This window comes from Carcharodon carcharias, chromosome 10 (assembly GCF_017639515.1).
Source record: "Carcharodon carcharias isolate sCarCar2 chromosome 10, sCarCar2.pri, whole genome shotgun sequence".
Lineage (NCBI taxonomy): Eukaryota > Metazoa > Chordata > Chondrichthyes > Lamniformes > Lamnidae > Carcharodon > Carcharodon carcharias.
Genome location: NC_054476.1, coordinates 30,706,590 through 30,729,589, shown reverse-complemented (window position 1 = coordinate 30,729,589; position 23,000 = coordinate 30,706,590). Strand labels below are relative to the sequence as shown.

The following is a 23,000-nucleotide window of genomic DNA, read 5'->3' as shown; positions in this document are numbered from 1 at the left end:
TGGAGAGGCAAAGCCTCCTTCGGCATTGCACCTCAGGCATATTGAGGTAGCTGCATTACTAACTGTAAACCCTGGCAGCAGGATAGTGTCGTCTTCTGCGGCCCCTTCCACCTTGGACTACCTTCTGGCCCTGCACCTCTCCTCCCACAGGTCGCTTCCCAGGAACCTGCAACGGGATACCCAGCCTCCTCTCCCTTCTGCCTCCTCAGAGGAGGTGCCTCCAGCGGAGACCACAATCCGCATTACCAGGGTTACAGAAGGCTGTCTAATACGTGGAAGGGTCATCGAACATAAGAACTTAAGAACATAAGAACTAGGAGCAGGAGTAGGCAATTCAGCCCTCGAGCCTGCCCCGCCATTCAATACCATCATGGCTGATCTCATTTCGGCCTCAACTCCAATTTCCTGCCCCCTCCCCATAACCTTTGAACCTGTTACTAATTAAAAATCTGTCTATCTCCTCCTTAAATTTATTCAGTGTCCTGGCATCCACTGCACTCTGAGGTAGTAATTCCACAGATTCACAACCCTTTCAGAAAAGTAATTCCTCCTCATCTCTGATTTAAATCTACCACCTCTGAGCCTAAAACTATGGCCTATTCATTCTAGAATGCCCCACAAGGGGAAACATCTGCTCCACATCTACTTTGTCTATCCCCTTTAGCATCTTATGTACCTCAATTAGATCTCCTCTCATCCTTCTAAACTCTAATGAGTATAGGCCTAAACTACTCAATCTCTCCTCATAAGACAAGCCCCGCATCTCTGGAATCAATCCAGTGAACCTCCTCTGAACCACCTCCAATGCAACTACATCCTTCCTCAAGTAAGGGACCAAAACTGAGCATTGTACTCCAGGCGTGGTCTCACCAATGCCTTGTACAGTTGCAACAACACCTCCCTATTTTTATACTCTATTCCTTTAGCAATAAATGCCAAAATTCCATTTGCCTTCCTTATTACCTACTCTACCTGCATACTAGCTTTCAGCGATTCATGCACGAGGACACCCAGATACCTCTGCACTGAAGCTTCCCTCCATTTAAATAATAAGTCGCCTTTTTATTCTCCCGACCAAAATGGATAACCTCACACTTATCCACGTTAAACTCCATCTGCCAAATTTTGGCTCATTCATCTAACACGTCCATATCCATTTGTAAATTTCTTATTTCTTCATTGCAACTTATTTTCCCACCTATTTTGGTGTCATCTGAAAATTTAGCTATAGTGCCTTCTATCCCTAAATCTAAGTCATTAATATAGATTGTAACTAGTTGGGGCCCCAAGACCAAACCCTCTGGTACCCCACTAGTTACAGCTTGCCATCCAGAAAAAGACACATTTATCCCATCTCTCTGCTTTCTGTTGGTTAACCAATCCTCTATCCAAGCTAGTATATTAACCCTAACTCCATATGAACTTATCTTGTGTATTATTTTTTTGTGTGGCACCTTATCAAAGGCTTTCTGGAAGTCCAGATATACTACATCTACAGGATCCCCATTATCTTTGCTTGTCATATCTTCAAAGAACTCTAACAAATTAGTCAAACACTATTTACACGGCCACACAGTCAAAATCCTCCAGGGGCCTTGGAGACACCAATGAGTCCAGAAATGAAGCCTGGAAATGCTAAGAATGAAGCTCAGAACTGAGATGAAGCTGTCAAGTTCATATAAGCAACCAGCAACAAACTATCTCCAAAACTCCTCACTACTCACAATGGCCACATTGAAGACCCTTTTCATCTTGCCCTTGGATGAGGTTTTGCAAAATTTGGGCTGCCCGCCTGCCAGTGCGACGAGCATGAAACCGCATGAGCAATGTAAAATCTGGATCAATTGGGTTTTTAATGGCCTTAAGTGGCCTTTTAACTGATGGCGGGTGCAGTTCCAACACCCGCGCATGCCCGCTAACCTGAAGATCGCGAGTGTGCAGGATGATGTCAGGATGCACGCCCGACGTCTTCTCGCGCAATTTTACGCCCAAACAGATCTGGCGTGTGCCCACCCGCGTGGCATTAAAATTCTGCCCCATGAATTTCCTTTGTGCAGGTTAATATGTTCCAGCAAAAGGTTTTGAAAATCCACATGATTGCGCTTTACGCACAAGTGCTTTTTTGAGATTCAATAGCCTTTCAGTCTTTCAGAATGATTCTGTTTTGCTGTGATGTTCCCAAGAAACTCTAAGCCCTTCTGCAAAAAAGTTGATGTATTTTGCTCCTTTTACAGTGGGAGTTGCGTACCATGAATTTGCTTTGATCCTCATAGTGTAGATAAAAGCCAACCAAATTACAGCCATTTGACCACATACAGTCCCAGGAGTCCTGGTAAGCCCAGGAAGCTCACTTCTACACTTCCTATATAGAGGATAGAGTGCTGCTTGAATCTCGAGCTTCTCAGAAGCCTATTCTCAGCACTGTAGCCTCTATGATAGATAGATCATTAATTAGAACACCAAATCTGTTAGTGTTAACAGAAGCTAATGGTGATTTCCATTTTACATATTGCCCACAAGGTTGTGTTATGAACTTAAGTAGCCCACAAAAAGAAATAAAACTTTGGAAACCTCTGGCCTAGATAACCCTAAGTGACATGTCGAGATCTCATATAGGTGTGAATGTCCAACTCTCCAAGGGTAGATGCTGGGAGAAACAGTATTATAAAACCAAGGCTGAAGTCAATCCCCTGTCTTGGTCTAGATTAATAGCATTAGGACCACGAGGCCATTTGTAATCTATAAAAAATCTTACATCCAGACACATTCTTATCTACAAAACCCTACTTTCTGCTGGTAAATTTCTGTCAACACTTTTGTGTCACCATTTTCATTCTAAATTCTCATGTCCAAATTGCCAATGTAAACTTGTCATCCTGTAATCACACCTTCTCACCACTGAAGGAACTGCAGCACGTTAGCTTTGTGTCACCCAACTCCTCAGGTTGTGTTGCAGACAAACTCAGGAGGAAAAAATGTTTTACACAACAAATGGTTAGAATTTAGAATGTACTGCCTGATAGGAGGGTAAAAAATTAACGGTATCGTTCAAAAGGGAATTGGACAAAGACCTCAAGGAGAAAATATTGCAGGGATATAGAGTAAGGGACCAGCTACAAGTTCTCCTCCAATTAAGCAACACAGCATCCTGACCTGGAACTACATCACCAATCTCTCACTGTCACTAGGTACTCTCTTCCTAACAGCACTGTGGGTGTACCTACACCACGCAACTGGAGCAGTTCAAGGAGGCATTCACCACCACCTGCCTGCTCGAGGGCCATTAGTGGTGGGCAATTAATAGCGGCCTTTTTAGCCATGCCTAGATCCCATGAATGAATTTTAAAAACCCTGTCAAGCCCCTTAAGAATTTTATATGTTACAATTAGATCACCTCTCATTCTTCTAAACTCCAGGAAATATAGGCCTAGTCCACTCAATCACACCTTATATGACAATCCCCTCATCCCAGGAAACAGTCTAGTGAACTTCCATTGCACTCCTCTAGAGCAAGTATACCCTTCTTTAGGTAAAGAGACAAGAACTGCACACAGTACTCCAGCTGTGGCCTCACCAATTCCCTGTAGTAACTCTTATACGCTAACCAATTTGGAACTAGTTAGTTAAAATTACCCCCATAAATCTGCTCTTCACTGCACCCAGCACAGGGAGAATATCATCCCCGCCTGACCCCATCCCCACTCCCACCAGCACCTGCCACATTCCTCCAGGGAAATCACACTTTGGGCACATATATGAAAATGGCTGTGCATAGACATACAGTGACAATTTTACCCAATATCCAGATATTTAAGTAAGGAGCAGGTCCCAGTCACTCCTACCTGCCTTTTGTCTTGTGTTCACATGTTGGCTACACACAGGATGTGCCCCGTGAGACCAGTCCCCAATTGAGTTTTGCGATGATTTTAAAACACAGATATTGCATGATTTAATTGTACCACTTCAACTTCAGCTAATAATGACTGATTTCTAGGTGCGTTGGCTTTTAAAAAAATAATGCTGAAATGGATTATTGTGCAGAATTCAGTGCCTCTATTACTGCACCTTGTCTTTGCACAATCTCATCAGGCCTGCAATTCCACCCAAAACTTGGGAACTGGAACAATTAGGGATGTAAGCTGTAAAATGCCAGTCTGGGCTTGTTCCCCAAAATTAGGTTTGTTTGTTCTTCTTTATACTGGAGATGTAATGTGAGGCAAGATCCCAAAGAAAACTCACTCGATAGGAGCATGGGTTTGAGAAATAATTATGAGGTTAGAGGCCAATTTTAGGACCCAGACTCCTCTTTCATGAAGCTCCATGTCTCAATTCATTCTGCATCGATAGCTTTCTGGCAAACATTTACACAAGGGGAGAGGACAGACCTGAAGCATTTGCTTGATTGCGTAAATTTGCCAGGAATCCCTCACAAAGGAACATGTATCCAATAGCTATTTTGAGATTAATAAAAGTATCACCAAACAAAATGCAATGTGTAACTGCAAAAGATAAAGTATCCCAGAAAAATAGTTATTTTCTGCAAATGCCTTCATGGTTCCATAGATGACAAAACCAAATCCCAAATCTTTTCATTGTTGTAGCAGGATGGATTGTGCACTATTGAGAAAGGGTTGATTTGTTCCAGAATTATAGTATGAGGACTGGTTTTGGGCTTGGGAAGATTAAGCAAGTATCAGAGAATCACAGAGCCTTGCAGCACAGAAAGGTCATTCAGTCCATTGCATCGATACTGGCCTTCTGTATGGCCTTTGTGCTGGCTCTGTAAATCACCTATTCATTTAGATTCACTCCCTTGTTCTTCCTACATATCCTTTGAAAACAATTATTTTTCAGGTATTCACCAATTAAAAAGCTACAATGAACAGTGGTCTTCGATCCAAGATATACACTGTGGGCTGGATTTTATGGGGTGCCACAATCCTCATCCCCACCCTCAGGCTAAAAAGTCAGGGGCTGAGGGGGATAGCCCAGCCTTGATCCCGACGGCTGCCCTGTGGCAATTTAACGCTAGGAGCAGCATTAGTTGCTTTAAGGTGAGACTTCTGTCCCCTGCCCAGGAGGATCTGCCACCTTAGAGAGCTGCCAGCCAAACAGAGGAAGCTGGAAGCGGTGGCCACTGCTGGAATCACAGGCAGTCTCACCATGCCGAGGAGCCCAGTTAAGTCCCAGATCAGGCATCTCGATGAAGTGGGGTATGGGCCAGGTTCAAGAGACCTAGGGGAATGTTAAAGGAGGGATGGCCTTGAGGGGGAGGGGTGCTTCTGATGGGCCAGGGCCCCCAACTTGCTGAACACCAGCCCGCACAGCTAAAGCTGCTGGGTTTCAAACATGGCCTTGGTGTTCCCTGCCACTGGTAAAATACTGGCAGGGGTGGGTTGAGATTGGCCATTTAAGGACCCCATTAGGCCCAAGAGTGGGAAGAATACCCAATGCCTCCTCTCCTGTTGGTAAAATTTCAATTAGGTCGGGGCAGGCAGGTGGGTAGCAGGAAGGCCACTGAATTTCACATGCCCCTGCCTGCCTATCAGCCCCACGGACTGTGTTTCCAAATGAAGCAAAGCCAAATTTTTGACAAATTTACTGTAAAATTGGAAAGGAAGCTCCCTGTAACTGCTAGTTGCCTCTCTTCAGTCACCATACAGTGGGCAAATACCAAACCAATAAGTGCTTTGTGGCAATGCACAGTGCCCACTCTGAAGCTCTATCAGTCATTTTCACCTAGATTTGTTCCAACATCTGTCTTTGTTCATGAAGCCCAGCCCCAGGGCTTCAAAGGTATTTCGAAAATATCCAGAACATCAATCTCACATGAAACCAAAGGAAAACATCGAATGTCATTGAACAATAAATATCAACATTGTCATCAGCCTACCTCTGGGCTGCAGACCAAGGGTGTTTCTCTTCCAGTTTTGTTAAGAGTGCTACAGTCAGCTGCCTATCACCTTCAAGGCATCCTCCAGGTACCAACTGGATTTCCAAGGCCCTGCAAACTTGATTGTGGCTGCCCTTCCTGGGACTATTCGCAAAGACCTGAGTTTGAGCACAATTATTACAACTTTTCATTAAATGAATACATGATTCCCTTTAATAAACTGTCATACTATTGCAGTATTTAAGTCTCCATAAAGCACTCAAAAGGCACAGGCATAATTACTTATCATGCTTCTAAAATCCTTATGGCTAAATGGCACAATTACTCACAATATTTCCCTCAGCTAATGAAAGTAACTGAAGGCAGTAGGGGCAATTCTGCGGTAATTAAAAAATCTTCAATCAGAGCCATTTTATGGAAAGACACTAATACATTTATCACTGCAAATCAGACTAACTAATCCTAACTGACTTCATTTCCAACTAATTGGCATTTTGGGGCATTATGGCAAGAGCAGTCAAAATGCTTGCAGTTGTGTGCATTTAATGGAGAAACTCAGACACTCCTATTCCTATGAACTTAAAAAGGACATTGTTAGGACAATTGTGCTTAATGCTTAAGGCCAGCTGTCACTCTGCCCATTGACATAAAAAGAGTTAGTACTGCAAAATAATTTTTAAAATGGACGCTGCAGTTAAAAAGAACTCAATGGGTGGAATTTTACAGCCCCATCGCAGCATGCCATTCAAAAGTCCATTGACTTCGGCAGTACTGTAAGATCCCACCGATGTAAAATTCCACCCAATATCTATAATATAATTTCATCGATAACTACAGCACAAAAACCTTATCAAATATTTATTTTGCAGTTTATAGCAATGGGCATTTTTTCGCTCTTTCATGAGGCATGAGCATTGATGGCTAGGCCAGCATTTGTTTCCCATCCCTTAATGCCCTTGAGAAGGTGTTGGTGAGCTGCCTTTCCAACGGCTGTGGTTCATGTGGCGCAGGTACACCCACAGTGCTGTTAGAGAGGGAGTTCCAGGATTTTGACCCAGCGACAGTGAAGGAATGGCAATATAGTTTCAACTCAGTATGCTGTGTGACTTGGAGGGGATAGGAAGCTGGTGATGTTCCCATACGTCAGTTGCCCTTGTCTTTCTTGGGGATAAAGTTGTTTTTTTATTCATTTATGGGATATGGGCATCACTGGCTAGGCCAGCCTTTATTGCCCATCCCTAATTGCCCTTGTTCAGGGGGCAGTAAAGAGTCAACCACATTGCTCTGGGTCTGGAGTCACATGTGGGCCATACCAGATAAGGACAGCAGAATTCCTTCCCTAAAGGACATGGGTTTTTACAACAATCAACAATGGTTCCATGGTCATTATTGACTTCTAATTGTAGATTTTTATTGAATTCAAATTCCACCATCTGCCATGGCGGGATTCAAACCCGGGTCCCCAGAGCATTACCCTGGGCTGGGTATTGGGTATATCCTGGGTCGAGCATTAGCCTCGATTTGGTCGGTGCTGTCAAAGGAGGCCAGGCAAGAGATAGAGTGGAGGAGGAAAAGTGAGCAGTGAATTATTGTTTATAATTCAATTCTTTGTTTGTGGGGTTTGCTGGCATCTTATTAACCAGTTTCCCAGAGAGCATGGTAGTGGGCCTTTTTCTTGATGGGAGTGTCTTGCTAGACCATTTCAGAGGGAAGTTAAGAATCAGCCTTAGGCAGAGACTGGAGTCACATATCTGCCAGACTGGGTAAGGACAATAGATTTCCTTCCTGAAACTAATGAACAAGTTGGCTTTTTTGAGACAATTTGACAGCTTCCTGTTCACTTTAATACCAACTTTTAGCTCCAGATATTTTACTTTTAAAGCTGAATTCAAATTCTCAGGCTGCTGTGCTGGGATTTGAACCAGCCATTCTCTGAGGTATTTGTTAGCCAACATGGGGGGGAAAAATTGGTAAACACATTGTAACCTATAAGTCAGTTATGGATCCTGAAGTTAAATGATTTACATATTCAGTCACACCCTGCAGCATTATTAGCCCATCAATATACAGCCGAGCATAGAGGGGCTTTCAATGGATCCCCGTTCATTTTATTTTATTATGTGGGGACTAATTTCTGTACGCATGAATTGGTCACTACCTACAAAATAGTTCTCTCCCTGCAACCCACCCACAACAATCTGCCGAAATGCAGGTTCCTGAAATTGTCCTGCTTTTTTCTTGGTTTGCTAATCAGTAATTAGCCTCAAATTGACATAGCCTCTTGCAATGCCTAACCTACTTTTCCTTGTTTTTTAAAAATCTGAGTGAAAGGCCCAGAGATATGCCAGATAAAGGATTACATTCCAAATGGGGGCACACCTGAGCTTAAAGGAACAGTCCACAGCTCCATCAAGCCAACTGTGTACAATCTGGCCTTGATAACCCGCCCTCTATCAAAGTGAGGTCACTGCAACTTCACAAGCAGCTGCAACTTTGCAGACAAATTTCTCTGAACAGCAGCAAATGGCATATGCAGCAGTCAGACTTTGTGCCTTCCAGTGCCAGGCCACATTACAGAGGTGCATCTTTGCAAACTAGGTGGTGCCATAGATCAGACACTGGTTTTTGACCTTTGGGATGCAGATTGAATTCCAGCATAGACTAACAGAAGGAAATTCTTTTCAATATGCCAGCTGCAAATGTCCTACTTTTGGCAACTTTTGTGAAGTTTCAATCCAACCCCTGGTAGGTATAGTCCTTAATTTTGCCACTAATTTACTAGCTCAATCAGAGATTATTGGTGTGTTTTTTTAAGTGTCATAATGATGCTGTGGATGGCCAATTACAAAATAAGCCCCACTTACTTTGTTTTAATGCTTCAAATGACACCCAAAAAAGCCTGGTGTAACCATCTACCCCTTATCACAACCAATGTACCAACAGTAATATAGCAAGCAATTTCATAGTGATAACAATTTAACCATTTCCTTACCAAATATTAAAGGATACTTTCAAAGCATAATTAACAATCTCCAAATATGTCATTCCTACACTCTTCCTCATATCGTGGCTGTGTTAAGATCAACACTCATCACACCACCTCCTACTCTACTTCATTCCTAAGCCACTGCTCAAAACAAGGAAGCTGCTTAACTCCCTTAGGGTATTGGAAGACAAACTTAATCTCACCTAACCATTATTTTTAGATTTATTCCATATTTCCAACCCCTTTTCTGCCTGTCATCCTGGCTATATAGGCACTGGCCAGCCACCTATATTTGTCAATGAATTAAAGAAAAGAAATAGGGTTAACATTGTAAAGATTATTTCCTGCCCATGCAAAATGTATTATCTTTTGATTCAAGTTAGTAAAAGGCACTGTTGTGATTTGTGAGACAAATGTTACCGCACTTTTCAAAGTGTTAATGGACCATGAACAATATATGTTATTTGTGTTACTCCTTTTTCACAAATAAATGCTTATAAAGTTATGCCATTTAGAAGGTTTCACTTCCATTCTAAACATGCTGCTGTCTCCATCAAGCTCTGACAACATAATTTATCAGGCATGAATTTGGAGTCTGACTAAACAAATTGACATCTCTTGCTGTGTGTTTACCAGACAGGTTATAAAAACCGATAGTCAAAGCCTTTCTATCTAAATTATTTGAATGAATGAATACTTTATTAAAACAACATCCACTCAAATTAATACATAATTTCTTTAGGAACTCAATGCACTTCTGGCCACTTCATTAACCAAATTCATGGTTCATTTGAACGGGTCTGAACACCTACTCTCAAATGGGCTATTCTGTGCGATAAACTGACCATTAACACAATTGATCCATCTATTAAACAGGAAGGGAGGATTCCATTATGCGAGTGGTGACACAATGACACCCAACAGCCAATCTTAGAACGAGGGCTCAAGCAATATATTTGTGGTTTTTGCTATATTTTGGAAAAATGTGCTTGAGAATCTGAAGCCAGAAATGACTGATGTATGACAGCAAAACTAGAACTACATAACACTTCACCATGACGTTTATTTGTTCACAATCTTAGAGGATTCACTAACCCATTGAAAATAAACAGATAAACATCTCTGTTAAACTAGCAAAAAATGGAATGTCACAGTGATACTTTAAATGTTTGCAAGCCCACATTACAGAATCATTTCTTAGCTATTATGTTTGCTTTGGATTGAGGATAAGTACTGATGAGAGCCTCTGCAATGAGATGCCAAATCCATTTTAAAAATAATTCATAATTATCATAAGAACAGAAAATGCTCAAAACACTCAGCAGGTCAGGCAGCATCCGTGTAGAGAGAAAAACAGAGTTAACATTTCAGCCTGATGGTCTGAAGGGTCAACATAAGGTCATTGATCTGAAAGGTTAACTCTGTTTTTCTCTCCCTCCAGGGATGCCACCTGCTGAGTGTTTCCAGCATTTTCTGTTTTTATTTCAGATTTCCAGCATCCTGCTTTTAAAATCAATTCAGCCAGTGTTTACATTTTGCAAATTGTTCCTACCTGTAAATTGTGGTTCAATCCAAAGCAAATAAGAACCATATGAATCATAAGAAATAGGAGCAGGAGTAGGCCATTCAGCCCATCTAACCAACTCTGCCATTCAATAACATCATGGCTGACCTGATTACAGCTTTAATTTCACTTTTCCACCTTCCCCCCCTTAATCTTTGACTCTCGTGTCAATCAAAAATGTAACTCAGCTTTGAATATTTCAATGATGCAGCCTCCACTGCTCTCTGTGGAGGAGGATTTCAAAAACTAACAACCCTCTGAGAGAAGAAATTCCTCTACGTCGCCATCTTAAATGGGAGATCCCTTATTTTTTAAAAGTGTCTCCTAGTTCAAGATTACAGAACGAGAGAAAACATCCTCTCAGCATCTACTCTGTCAAAACGCCTCAGAACCTTATGGCCAGGATTTTCCCCTCAGCGATTTGGGGGCGGGGCCCGCTCACTGAGGGGAAAATGACATGGGAGGACGTCGGGAGGAATCCCCGATGTCATCCCGGTCCATTTAAATTTTTAGGAAGGTGGGCAGACAGCGAAATCAGCTGTCCGCCCGCCGACCTGTCAATAGCCAACTGAGACCATTGACAGGCTATTTAAAGTAATTAAAGACCTGCCCGTCCAACCTTAAGGCTGGTGGGCAGGCCAGGAGCCCCAGTGGGCTCCAGATTATTGATGAAACTTCATCCACTGGCAGGATGAAGTTTCATGTCCGTATTGTAAAAAATTAATAAAGTGTATGCGTTCTTTATTAACATGTCCCATCTCGTGTGACATTGTCACATGAGGGGGACATGTTAATAATTTTTTAATGTTTTTGACACTATCAGTATTCTCCCTGAGACAGGACTTTGCCTCAGGGAGAAGTGCGCTCTTTCATGCACATGCACGAAAGAGCACACTTTGACAGCTGGGGATTCCCTACCCCCCCCCCAGCACAGGAAGCGCATAGCACTTCCAGATGGGGATGCCGCTGCGCGGGCCTTAATTGGCCCGCCCACTTAAAATGGCGGCGGGCCCCGTTTCAGTGGCGGGGGTCGGTTGCCCGCACACCGCCAAGCCGGTGGGGCCTGCCCGCCATCCAAGGGCAAGATTCTGCTCTATATGTTTCAATAAGACCACCTCTCATTCTTCTAAACTCCAATGTGTATAGACTCAACCTTTCCTCATAAGACAACCTCTTTATCCCAGGAATCAGCCTAGTGAACCTTCTCTGAACTGCTTCCAATGTAAATATATCCCTCTTTAGTAAGGAGATTAAAACTGTACACAGTACTCCAGGTGCAGTCACACCAATGCCCTGTACAGCTGTAGCAAGACCTCCCCACATTTATACACAATCCTTTCTTGCAATAAAGGCCAACATTCCATTTACCTTCCTAATTACTTGCTGTACCTGCATGCTAATATTTTTTGATCCACATACAAGGACACCCAGATCCCTCTACAAGCAGGATTCTGCAGTCGCTCTCCATTTAAATGATATTCTGCTTTTATATGCTTTAGGTCAGGTCAGGTCAGGGCTGTCCCCAGCGATACAGCTTCCTCTTTTCCCAGTACTGATGCCAGTGCCCCATGAATCAAAACCTATTTCTCCAATACCAATCTTTTGATCCACGCACTCAACTGTCTGATATTATTTGCCCTATGCCAAATATACAATTCTCAGAGAAAAGCAAGTTGAATCTACACACGCTTTTTAACATGCATTTGATCTCTCTTCATGACTTTGCAAACGATTTTAGTCTCGGTTGCTGACCTCTTCTTCCAAACTGCTGTTCCTCCCTTGGCCATCCATGGAACAAGGCTCAAAATGTACCTGGTGCTCTGTCTGGGTCACCACTCCCCTGAACTTCAGTTCCGCAAGATAAGTGAGGACCATTTCAGGGTGAGCCTGCAAGGAAAAAAAGCAAAGCAGGTTGAAGGGAACAACTGGGATGTCACCATATTGGTGAAACTGTGACAATACACACAGTGCAGAACAAAGGAAAAAATGCTATCTCTGGACATCTTCAACAGACTAAACGTAACAAAATGTTGAAGCAAACATTTCCTCTAACCCCATCAGCATTTTGATTATAGAAACAAAAATAAAGTTTAGAAAGAATTACATTTACATAGCACCTTTCACAATATCAGGACCTCCCAAACATTCCAAAGCCAGTAAAGCAGAGATATTAATGTAACATAGGGAAACACAGAGGCCAAATTAATCATAGCAAGGTCCCAAGAACAGCAATGAAATGAATAGTAAAACATGCTCTTTTTATGATGTTAGTCAACATAATTGTTGGCCAGGACACCAGAACACCCCTACTCTTCTTCGAATAGCGCCAAGGGATCTTTCCCATCCACCTTAGAGGACAGACTAGGCCACAACTTAGCCTCTCCTCTGAAAGATATCATCTGAAGCAGCACAGCATTTCCTCAGTATCGCATTAGAGTGTCAGGGGAGGTGATGGTGTAGTGGTATGGTCACTGGACTAGTAATCCAGAGACCCAGGATAATGCTTTGGGTTCGAATCCCTGTAAAAACCCATCTGGTTCACTAATGTCCTTTAGGGGAGGAAATCTGTCATCCTTACTTGTGACTCCAGATCCACAGCAATGTGGTTTACTCTGAAATGGCCTAGCAAGCCAATTATATCAAACCACTACAAAGTCACAGAAAAGAAATGAAATTGGACATACCACCCGGCATCAACCTAGGAACCAGAAACAACAAGGGCCTGTTGACCCTGCAAAGTCCTCCTTACTAACATCTGGGGGGCTAGTGCCAAAATTGGGAGAGCAGGTGGCAAGGGCGCAGAATGTACTCTGGCTGGGGGACTTCAATGTCCATTACTAAGAGTAGCTCGGTAGCATCACTACTGACTGAGCTGGCCGAGCCCAAAATGACATATCTAGACCGGGTCTGTGGCAGGGGCTGAGGGAGCCAGCAAGATGGAAAAACATACTTGACCTTGTCCTCACCAACCTGCCTGAAGCAGATGCATCCGTCCATGACAATTTCAGTAGGAGTGACCACCACACTGTCGCTGCTGGGACAAAGTCCCACCTTCACATTGAGGATACCCTCCATCATGTTGTGTGATACTACCACCGTGCTAAATGGGATAGATTTCGAACAGATCTAGCGACACAAGACTGGGCATCCATGAGGCACTGTGGACCATCAGCAATAGCAGAATTGTACTTGAACACAATCTGTAATCTCATGGCCTGACATATCCCTCACTCTACCATTACCATCAAGCCAGGAGATCAAACCTGATTCAATGATGTGCAGGAGGGCATGCCAGGAGCAGCACCAGGCATATCTAAAAATGAGGTGTGAAGCTGTACGCCCAACAGCATAAACAGCAAGTAATAGACAGGGCTAAGCGATCCTACAACGAACGTATCAGATCCAAGCTCTGCAATCCTGCCACATCCAATCGTGAATGGTGGTGGACAATTAAACAACTCACTGGAGGAGGAGGCTGCATAAATATCCCCATCCTCAATGATGGAGGAGCCCAGCACATCAGTGCAAAAGATAAGGCTGAAGCATTTGTTACAATCTTCAACCAGAAATGCGAGTGGATGATCGATATCAGCCTGGTCCAGAGGTCCCCAGCATCACAGATGCCAGTCTTCAGCCAGTTCGATTCACTCCACATTATATCAAGAAATGTCTGAAGGCACTGGATACTGCAAAGGCTATGGACCCTGGCAATTGTACTGAACAACTTGTGCTCCAGAACTTGCCATGCCCCCCTAGCCAAGCTGTTCCAGTGCAGCTACAACACTGGCATCTACCCAGCTATGTGGAAAATTGCCCAGGTATGTCCTGTACACAAAAAGCAGAACAAATCCAACCGAGCCAATTACTGCCCCATTAGTCTACTCTCAATCATCAGTAAAATAATGGAAGGAATCATCAACGGTGCTATCAAGCTGCATTTGCTTAGCAATAACCTGCTCACTGACGCCCAGTTTGGGTTCTGCCAGAGCCACTCAGTTCCTGACCTCATTACAGCCTTGGTTCAAACATGGACAAAAGAGCTGAACTCCCAACGTGAGGTGAGAGTGACTGCCCTTGACATCAAGGCTGCATTTGACCGAGTGTGGCATCAAGCAGCCCTAGCAAAATTGGAGTCAATGGAATCAGGGGAAAAACTCTCTGCTGTCTGGAGTCATACCTAACACAAGGGAAGATGGTTGTGGTTGTTAGAGGTCAGTCATCTCAGCTCAGGGACATCGCTGCTGGTGTTCCTCAGGGTAGTTTCCTTGGCCCAACCATCTTCAGCTGCTTCATCAATGACCTTCCTTGCATCATAAGGTCAGGAGTGGGGATGTTCACTGATGATTGCACAATGTTCAGCACCATTCGCGACTCCTCAGATACTGAAGCAGTCCATGTCCGAATGCAGCAGATCTGGACAATATCCAGGCTTGGGCTGACAAGTGGCAAGTAACATTCACACGCACAAGTGTCAGGCAATGACCATCTCCAAGAAGAGAGTATAATCATCGCCCCTTGATGTTCAATGGCATTACCATTACTAAGTCCCCCACTATCAACATCCTGGCGGTTATCATTGAACTGGACTGGACTAGCCATATAAATACTATGGTTACATGAGCAGATCAGAGGCTAGGAATCCTGCGATGAGTAACTCATCTCCTGATCCCCAAAGCCTGCCCACCATCTACAAAGCATGTCTGGAGTATGGTGGAATACTCCCCACTTGTCTGGAGGAGTGCAACTCCCACAACACTCAAGAAGCTTGACACTGACCAGGACAAAGCAGCCCATTTGATTGGCATCACATCTACAAACATTCACTCCCTCCACCACTGACGCACAGTAGCAGCAGAGTGTACCATCTACAAGGGGAGAATTTTCAGCTTGGCAAGCGGGGGCAGGGCCCGATCGTCGAGGTGTAAAATGACGCAGGGTGATGTCAGGCATGCATCCTGACATCACCGCGCATCATATAGACTTTCAGCTGGCTGAACTGTCAAAGGCCTGTTAAGGCCATTAATTAACTAATTCAGGCTATTTGTGATAGCTACCCGTCCAACCGTTAAGGTTGGTGGGCAGGCAGAGAGCCCAGGCGGCCTTCGCATTTTTCATGGACCTCATCCACAGGCAGGATGAGGTTTCACGAAGTATTTATAAATTAAATACATTTTCTCATTAAAGTTCATTGACATGTCCCAGCTCATGTGACATGAGGGGACATGACACTGTCACATGAGGGGACATGTCTTTTTTTTTTATTAAAGCTTTTAAAACTTAAAACTTACCTCCCTGAGGCATCTCTGTGCCTCAGGGTGATTTCTGCGCAAAAAAGAAAGACCGCACTCCCGGCTCAGGGAACACCCACCCCACCCCCGCCCACACAGGGAGCACACAGCACTTCTAGGTGCGTGTCACGCTGGAGGGGCCTTAATTGGCCCACCCATGTAAAATGGCACCGTGGACCCAACCAGGGATGCCAATTGGGTCTACGCCCGCCCACACCCACGCCTACCCCTGAACAACCCCCCCCAACAGGGGGGAAGAATTCTCTCCCACAGTGCACTACAGGAATTCTCCAACGCTCCTTCAACAGCACCTTCCAAACACATGACCACTACTATCTAGAAGGACAAGGGCAACAGTTAGATGGGAATTCCACCACCTGGAAGGTCCCCTCCAAGTTGCTCACCATCCTGACTTGGAAATATATTGCCGTTCCTTCACTGTCGCTGGGTCAGTATCCTGGAACTCCCTTCCTAACAGACTGTGGGTGTACATACACCGCATGGTCTGCAGTGTTCAAGAAGGCAGCTCACACCACCTTCTCAAGGGCAACTAGGGATGGGCAATAAATGCTGACCCAGCCAGTGAAGCCCACATCCCATGAGTGAATCAAAAAAAAAGCCAAGAATACAGGATGAATTTTAGTTCCAGGCTCCTGATCTTGACGCCAGGCTGAATTCCAGATTGGGAACTTGAAGGTGACCGTGGCAGCAGCCTGGAGGAGAATTTCTAGGAGGAGGCCAATTAAGAGACTACTCAGGAGTCCCATCAAATTTAGGGCAAAGATTGGGCTCCACAGCCAGGAGGGCCAATGGGACACCTCAGGCTCTGGATGACCAATAGCTCCTTTGGAAGACGTGGGTGCTGCTGCTGCAGGTAGGAAACCTCAAGGTGGAGGCACTCTCTGAAGACTTAAATTATACCAAATATACTGCGGCCACAGCTACCAAACTATCGTAGTGGAGAGGGAATCCCTTGCAATAGTGCCATGGGATTCTTTTCATACACCCAAAAAAGTACATGAGGCCTTGATATACCATCTCACATGAAAGATGGCACCTCCAACAATGCAGTATTCCATCAGTATTGCACTAAAGCCTCAGCCTTCATTTTTATGATCAAGTCTTGGAGTAGGACTTGAAACCAGAATCTTGTGGCTCAGAGGTGAAAGTGCGACAAACTGCGGCATGTCTGGCGTTTTAGGATGATCCTCTGGCAGCACCACACCCACCACCACCAGCCCCCCCCACCCCCACCCCCACACCCCCCCCACCCCCCAAAACCCCTTGCCCAAACTCCCATGGTCTGCCGCCAGGAGGCCTCCACCATTCCATCTTTGAGCTCCAACTACCTCAGCGAGTCCACCCACCGTCGAGAAAATCCAAGCGGCATGTGAAGAGTGCCGTCAACCAGCACTCTAATTGCCTATCCACCACCACTGGGCAGACAGCCATCACCGCCGCCCACCCCCCCACCAAAAAAAAGCTGCTCATTGAAAAGGGGCCAGAGGGGGGAACATGCCAGCAAACCAGCATGCCAGTCACTAGCGAGAAGTTGCAGCACTTGACCTTCCAGACCCGTTCTCACCTCAAGATGAAAACACTGGCGTACTTGTTTAATAAGTTCTTTTGACTCAGAGGCAGCAATGCTACCAGTGAGACAAGGCTGGTAACATTTTTAAGATAAATTGTATTTTATTTAGTGAATGTTGGAACGTTCTTTCCTTCCATTTAATTCTAGTTTAGATTACTTATTCAGAGTTGACAGTATATTTGATTTGTAAGTAAAGCCAAAAATTGCATGTGCATATCCAAATTTAGCAGATGATTTCAGTACTCAGAGTTAAATAAGCAATACCACAGGCTAGAAACTACTGATCGCAATATTAGTGGGCAAATGAAAGCCCAACTAATTTCTACAGCATTTACCATTTGTTATTTCAGGACAGACATTACCACTGATGACACTAGATGCCAGACAGTAACCAAGGATAATTTCTAGGCTTCTAACTTCATTGGCAGCAGACCTAGCTAGCCCTCTAACCTCTGAACTATAACTTTCGAGGTTCAAGTCCCACTCCAGGACTTGAGCACAAAAATCAAGGCTGATATTCCAGTACCATTTTGAGGGAGTGCTGCACTGTCGGAGGTGTCGTCTTTCTGATGAGACATTAAACCAAGGTCCCATCTGCCTACTCGGGTGGATGTAAAGGATCCCATGGCAGTATTTTGAAGAAGAGCAGGGGAGTTATCCCTGGTGTCCTGCCCAATATTTATCCCTCAGTCAACAACACAAAAACAGATTATCTGGTCATTATCACATTGCTGTTTGTGGGAGCTTGTTGCATGCGAATTGGCTTCCCTGTTTCCTACATGACGACAGTGACTACATTTCAAAAGTACTTCATTGGCTGGTCATAAAAAGCACAATATCAGTGCAAGTCTTTCTTTCCAAGAAGTGGGATATAGAGAAAAGCTGTACTCCTTATGCAGGTGCCTATTTTCAGCAGAGTCCCTGAAGCTTCCTAATTAGGACCCAGTGTATTTCATCACAGTTTCCAGTATTTATGAACAACACTGGTTTGAATATATCTGGTTTCTCTCCTCCTTCTCTCCAATTTCATGGATCATCAGGTACTCTGCAGGTAATACACACTCCAGGCAAAATGTACAGCCATAGGCAAAGGCGCACATCCATAATTCCTAATCAAACTGGAATCATGGGGAGAAAGGAGGAACTTTATCACACAGAGTGGTAAAATTGGCCATTGAGCTCAATCTCCAGTATTCCCTAGATACAAAAAGAGCTGGAAGCAGAATACCTGCTCAGGATACCAATCTCAGCAATAGATTGGTATAATAGAGAGAGGAACCTAAAAAAAATACATTCTAAAAGTGTGGAGAAATGTTCAAATGAATACTTTGATTTTCTATTGCCTGTTGAGCTCAAAATACATTCCAAGTTATATAAACTATGTAAGCTTTGTTCCATGGCAGGATTTCCTCTGGGTTCACTGTTCATGGTAAAATTATGGGTGCATTTATAAAAGAGACCCTTGCAATTTCATTACTAGTGAACTGAGCAAATCTGTCACCTGTGAAAGAGATTAGGATCCCTGATCCCAGCAGAAATAGTAACTGCTGCAGTGGTCACACTACAGCTCTTAATTTAAATGATATATTTCAAAGTAGAAGATGCAACACAAACCGTCGAGTAAATGTGACCGGCTGTGCTAAACCCCCACTGCTGATGTGGACTTTGTCTCGTCCTGTGGAGAGAAAAATAAAAGAAAGCATCAAAACTCTGTGTTATGTAAAGATTACGAACATCATCTTATAAGGTTGCAGTAGTACAGTGGTTAAAAAGCTGGATTAGCAAAGTAAAGGTAAGGTAAAGGTCAGGAGTACAAATAGAAGGTAGAAATGAAGATTAAGCGGCTGCACAAACAGGTGGTAATGCATTGATTGCCCGTAAAGTCTCTGCCTGACATTCAGTTTTCCTGACATTAATGGAACGGAATACTGAGCAGGAAATATAGGCAGTACATATGATGCTGCCGCTTATTATGTCATCGCCTGGCAAATTTTTATCCCAATAAATCGGGCCATTTGTGGGCTGGAAGCAATCATGGAAGTTGCCGGACAATTGTAAAACAGCCAACTGGACTGGACCCAGCCACACCTAATCAGTCTGGATTACATTCTAATTCACTAAATGATTGACTCTCAATGCCTTCAGAAGTGGAGCAGCAAGCTACTAAGTTGTAAAGTTCAATACCCGCCACCAGCACTGACTTCTCAGGGCAATGAAGAATGGGCAATATATGTGGCTTTTGTCAGTGTCACCACAGATCAAGAAGAAATATGGAAATACTTCTGCTCAATATAACTACAGGGTAGAAAAACCTGTTGTGGATGTTTTCCTGCAAACTCTCAAACCACTCCTAATCATTTTTTCTCTCTGCTATGTTACCAGTATACTAGGCCATATATTTTAACTCAAATGGGCAAGGAATGCCTTTATTAAAATGTTGTGAACATATTGAGCATTTGTATAACACTGTCAACAGTAATTCCCGCTCCATAACTCTAAACTTACTGGATTGAAATCATGCTGTGTGGTAATCATAATAAACACAGTCATGGAAGAGAAAGGGAAGGGGAATCTTCACTCGACTCACCATATCTACCTGCCCAATGTGCTCGAGCAACACTGATGGTGGACTAACACCAGATTCATTGACCAACCCTTGTTCAAAAACAGAATTACCAGGAAAAACTCAGCAGGTCTGGCAGCATCGGCGGAGAAGAAAAGAGTTGACTTTTCGAGTCCTCATGACCCTTTGACAGAACTTGAGTTCGAGTCCAAGAAAGAGTTGAAATATAAGCTGGTTTAAGGTGTTGGGGGGGTGGGCAGGGAGAGAGAGAGAGAGAGAGAGAGAAGTGGAGGGGGGTGGTGTGGTTGTAGGCAAAAGCAGTGATAGAAGCAGATCATCAAAAGATGTCATAAACAACAGGACAAAAGAACACATAGGTGTTAAAGTTGGTGATATTATCTAAACAAATGTGCTAATTAAGAATGGATGGTAGGGCACTCAAGGTATAGCTCTAGTCGAGGTGGGGGGAGCATAAAAGATTTAAAATATTTAAAAATAATGGAAATAGATGGGAAAAGAAAAATCTATATAATTTATTTGAAAAAAACAAAAGGAAGGGGGAAACAAAAAGGGGGTGGGGATGGAGGGGGGAGCTCAAGATCTAAAGTTGTTGAATTCAATATTCAGTCTGGAAGGCTGTAAAGTGCCTAGTCGGATGATGAGGTGTTGTTCCTCCAGTTTGCGTTGGGCTTCACTGGAACAATGCAGCAAGCCAAGGACAGACATGTGGGCAAGAGAGCAGGGTGGAGTTAAAATGGCAAGCGACAGGGAGGTTTGGGTCATTCTTGCGGACAGACCGCAGGTGTTCTGCAAAGCGGTCGCCCAGTTTACATTTGGTCTCTCCAATGTAGAGGAGACCACATTGGGAGCAACGAATGCAGTAGACTAAGTTGGGGGAAATGCAAGTGAAATGCTGCTTCACTTGAAAAGAGTGTTTGGGCCCTTGGACAGTGAGGAGAGAGGAAGTGAAGGGGCAGGTGTTGCATCTTTTGCGTGGGCATGGGGAGGTGCCATAGGAGGGGGTGATGGAGGAGTGGACCAGGGTGTCCCGGAGGGAGCAATCCCTACGGAATGCCGATAGGGGGGGTGAAGGGAAGATGTGTTTGGTGGTGGCATCATGCTGGAGTTGGCGGAAATGGCGGAGGATGATCCTTTGAATGCGGAGGCTGGTGGGGTGATAAGTGAGGACAAGGGGGACCCTATCATGTTTCTGGGAGGGAGGAGAAGGCATGAGGGTGGATGCGTGGGAGATGGGCCGGACACGGTTGAGGGCCCTGTCAACGACCGTGGGTGGAAAACCTCGGTTAAGGAAAAAGGAGGACATGTCAGAGGAACTGTTTTTGAAGGTAGCATCATCGGAACAGATGCGACGGAGGCGAAGGAACTGAGAGAATGGGATGGAGTCCTTACAGGAGGCGGGGTGTGAGGAGCTGTAGTCGAGGTAGCTGTGGGAGTCGGTGGGTTTGTAATGGATATTGGTGGACAGTCTATCACCAGAGATTGAGACAGAGAGGTCAAGGAAGGGAAGGGAAGTGTCAGAGATGGACCACATGAAAATGATGGAGGGGTGGAGATTGGAAGCAAAATTAATAAATTTTTCCAAGTCCAGCCGAGAGCATGAAGCAGCACCAAAGTAATCATCGATGTACCGGAGAAAGAGTTGTGGAAGGGGGCCGGAGTAGGACTGGAACAAGGAATGTTCCACATACCCCATAAAGAGACAGGCATAGCTGGGGCCCATGCGGGTACCCATAGCTACACCTTTTATTTGGAGGAAGTGAGAGGAGTTGAAGGAGAAATTGTTCAGTGTGAGAACAAATGTGAGACCAACCCTTGTTCCCCAGTCTGGGGTGCTGCGCAGTAAGACACAGGAACAGAACCATAACGTCATTATTACAACTTTAAAAAAGGAAAATGTTTGGCACTTTTGTTTTGGAAGGTGGTTTTATATTTGTTCACTTTCTTCCAGGTTTGTTAAAAATAATAATATTCACCCCAAAGTGCAATTGTGAACGAACTGCTCTGATGACTTCTCTTTATGTGACTCTCCCAAGTTTCTGGACATCAACCCCTATTGACTGTGTCTTGGAGTAGTCACGGTTGCCATAAATCAGATGTTCACAAATGAGGGAACCAGCAGGAGACGTCAGACACAAAGGGGTTAAAATAATATTCCTACAACTCTAACCCAGATGACCCAAGCATTTGGTGTAAGTGGATGTTAACCCAATGATGTCAAACTGATATTGTCACAGACCCAAAAGTCAATTAGCATTACAGATAGCGATAATAACCGATAAACGTTCATAGGGTGGGGGTGACATTTCTCTTGTTCACTATTTTAATGAAGGTGTTAACCTGGTGACAGCTCCATTAAAACAGCAGATAAAAGAGTGTCACACAACAATATTAATTATTTGTTTACTGTAATCACCAATATTAATTTTTACCCTCCCATCAACTTATAATCATAATTTTGAGAGTAAAAGACATGTAAATACAATTATCCTGAATTCCACATTTTAGGAATCATTTTATTGCACTGAAGTCCGAAAATACTGGTTAATTCCGTTCTTCAACTAAAAGATAGAAATATACAGTATAGATATTTAAACTGTATGCATAGCATATCACATATTGATTTAATGATTTCACTGGTGAAGAAATACTGTACCTTTTCTGCACAACTAACTTATATCCTTCCAAATCAAGGTTAGCCTCGCTCTTCAACCGGACATGTTGATCACTAACAGCAAGACAGAGATGTGGCACAGCACGACACAGGATCATTCCAGCCTTTGCATCCATTCCACACAAAGAAAGAGGCAAGTAAGAGAAAAGAAGCAGAAGAATAGGTGAGGTCATTATGCTTGAACTGGTTAGGACATTACTACTCTCAGAAAGTGAAAAACCATGCTCAACTTAGGCCTGTTTGTAATCAGTGACCTCCTATAAAACCATGGTGGTATTTTGGAGTTCACTACAGATCTCCCTATGAATTGGACATTGGAATGCAGAACAAAATTTCAAACTTTGCCAATGATACCAAACCTGTAGGTGTAGCTGACAGTGAAGATGATACCAATCAACTGCAATAGGACATAGGTAGGCTAGC

At 43.9% G+C, this 23,000-nt stretch overlaps 1 long non-coding RNA gene across 1 annotated transcript; it reads right to left on the bottom strand.

The window, feature by feature from the left end:
- Window positions 1-12,243: 12,243 nt before the first annotated feature.
- LOC121283580 lies at window positions 12,244-22,637 on the bottom strand. Its single transcript, XR_005944289.1, has 3 exons — window positions 22,560-22,637; window positions 18,937-18,997; window positions 12,244-12,330 (listed from the first exon to the last, which is right to left on the bottom strand). It is a non-coding gene; the product is annotated as an uncharacterized LOC121283580 (long non-coding RNA).
- Between the last annotated feature and the right edge of the window lie 363 nt (window positions 22,638-23,000).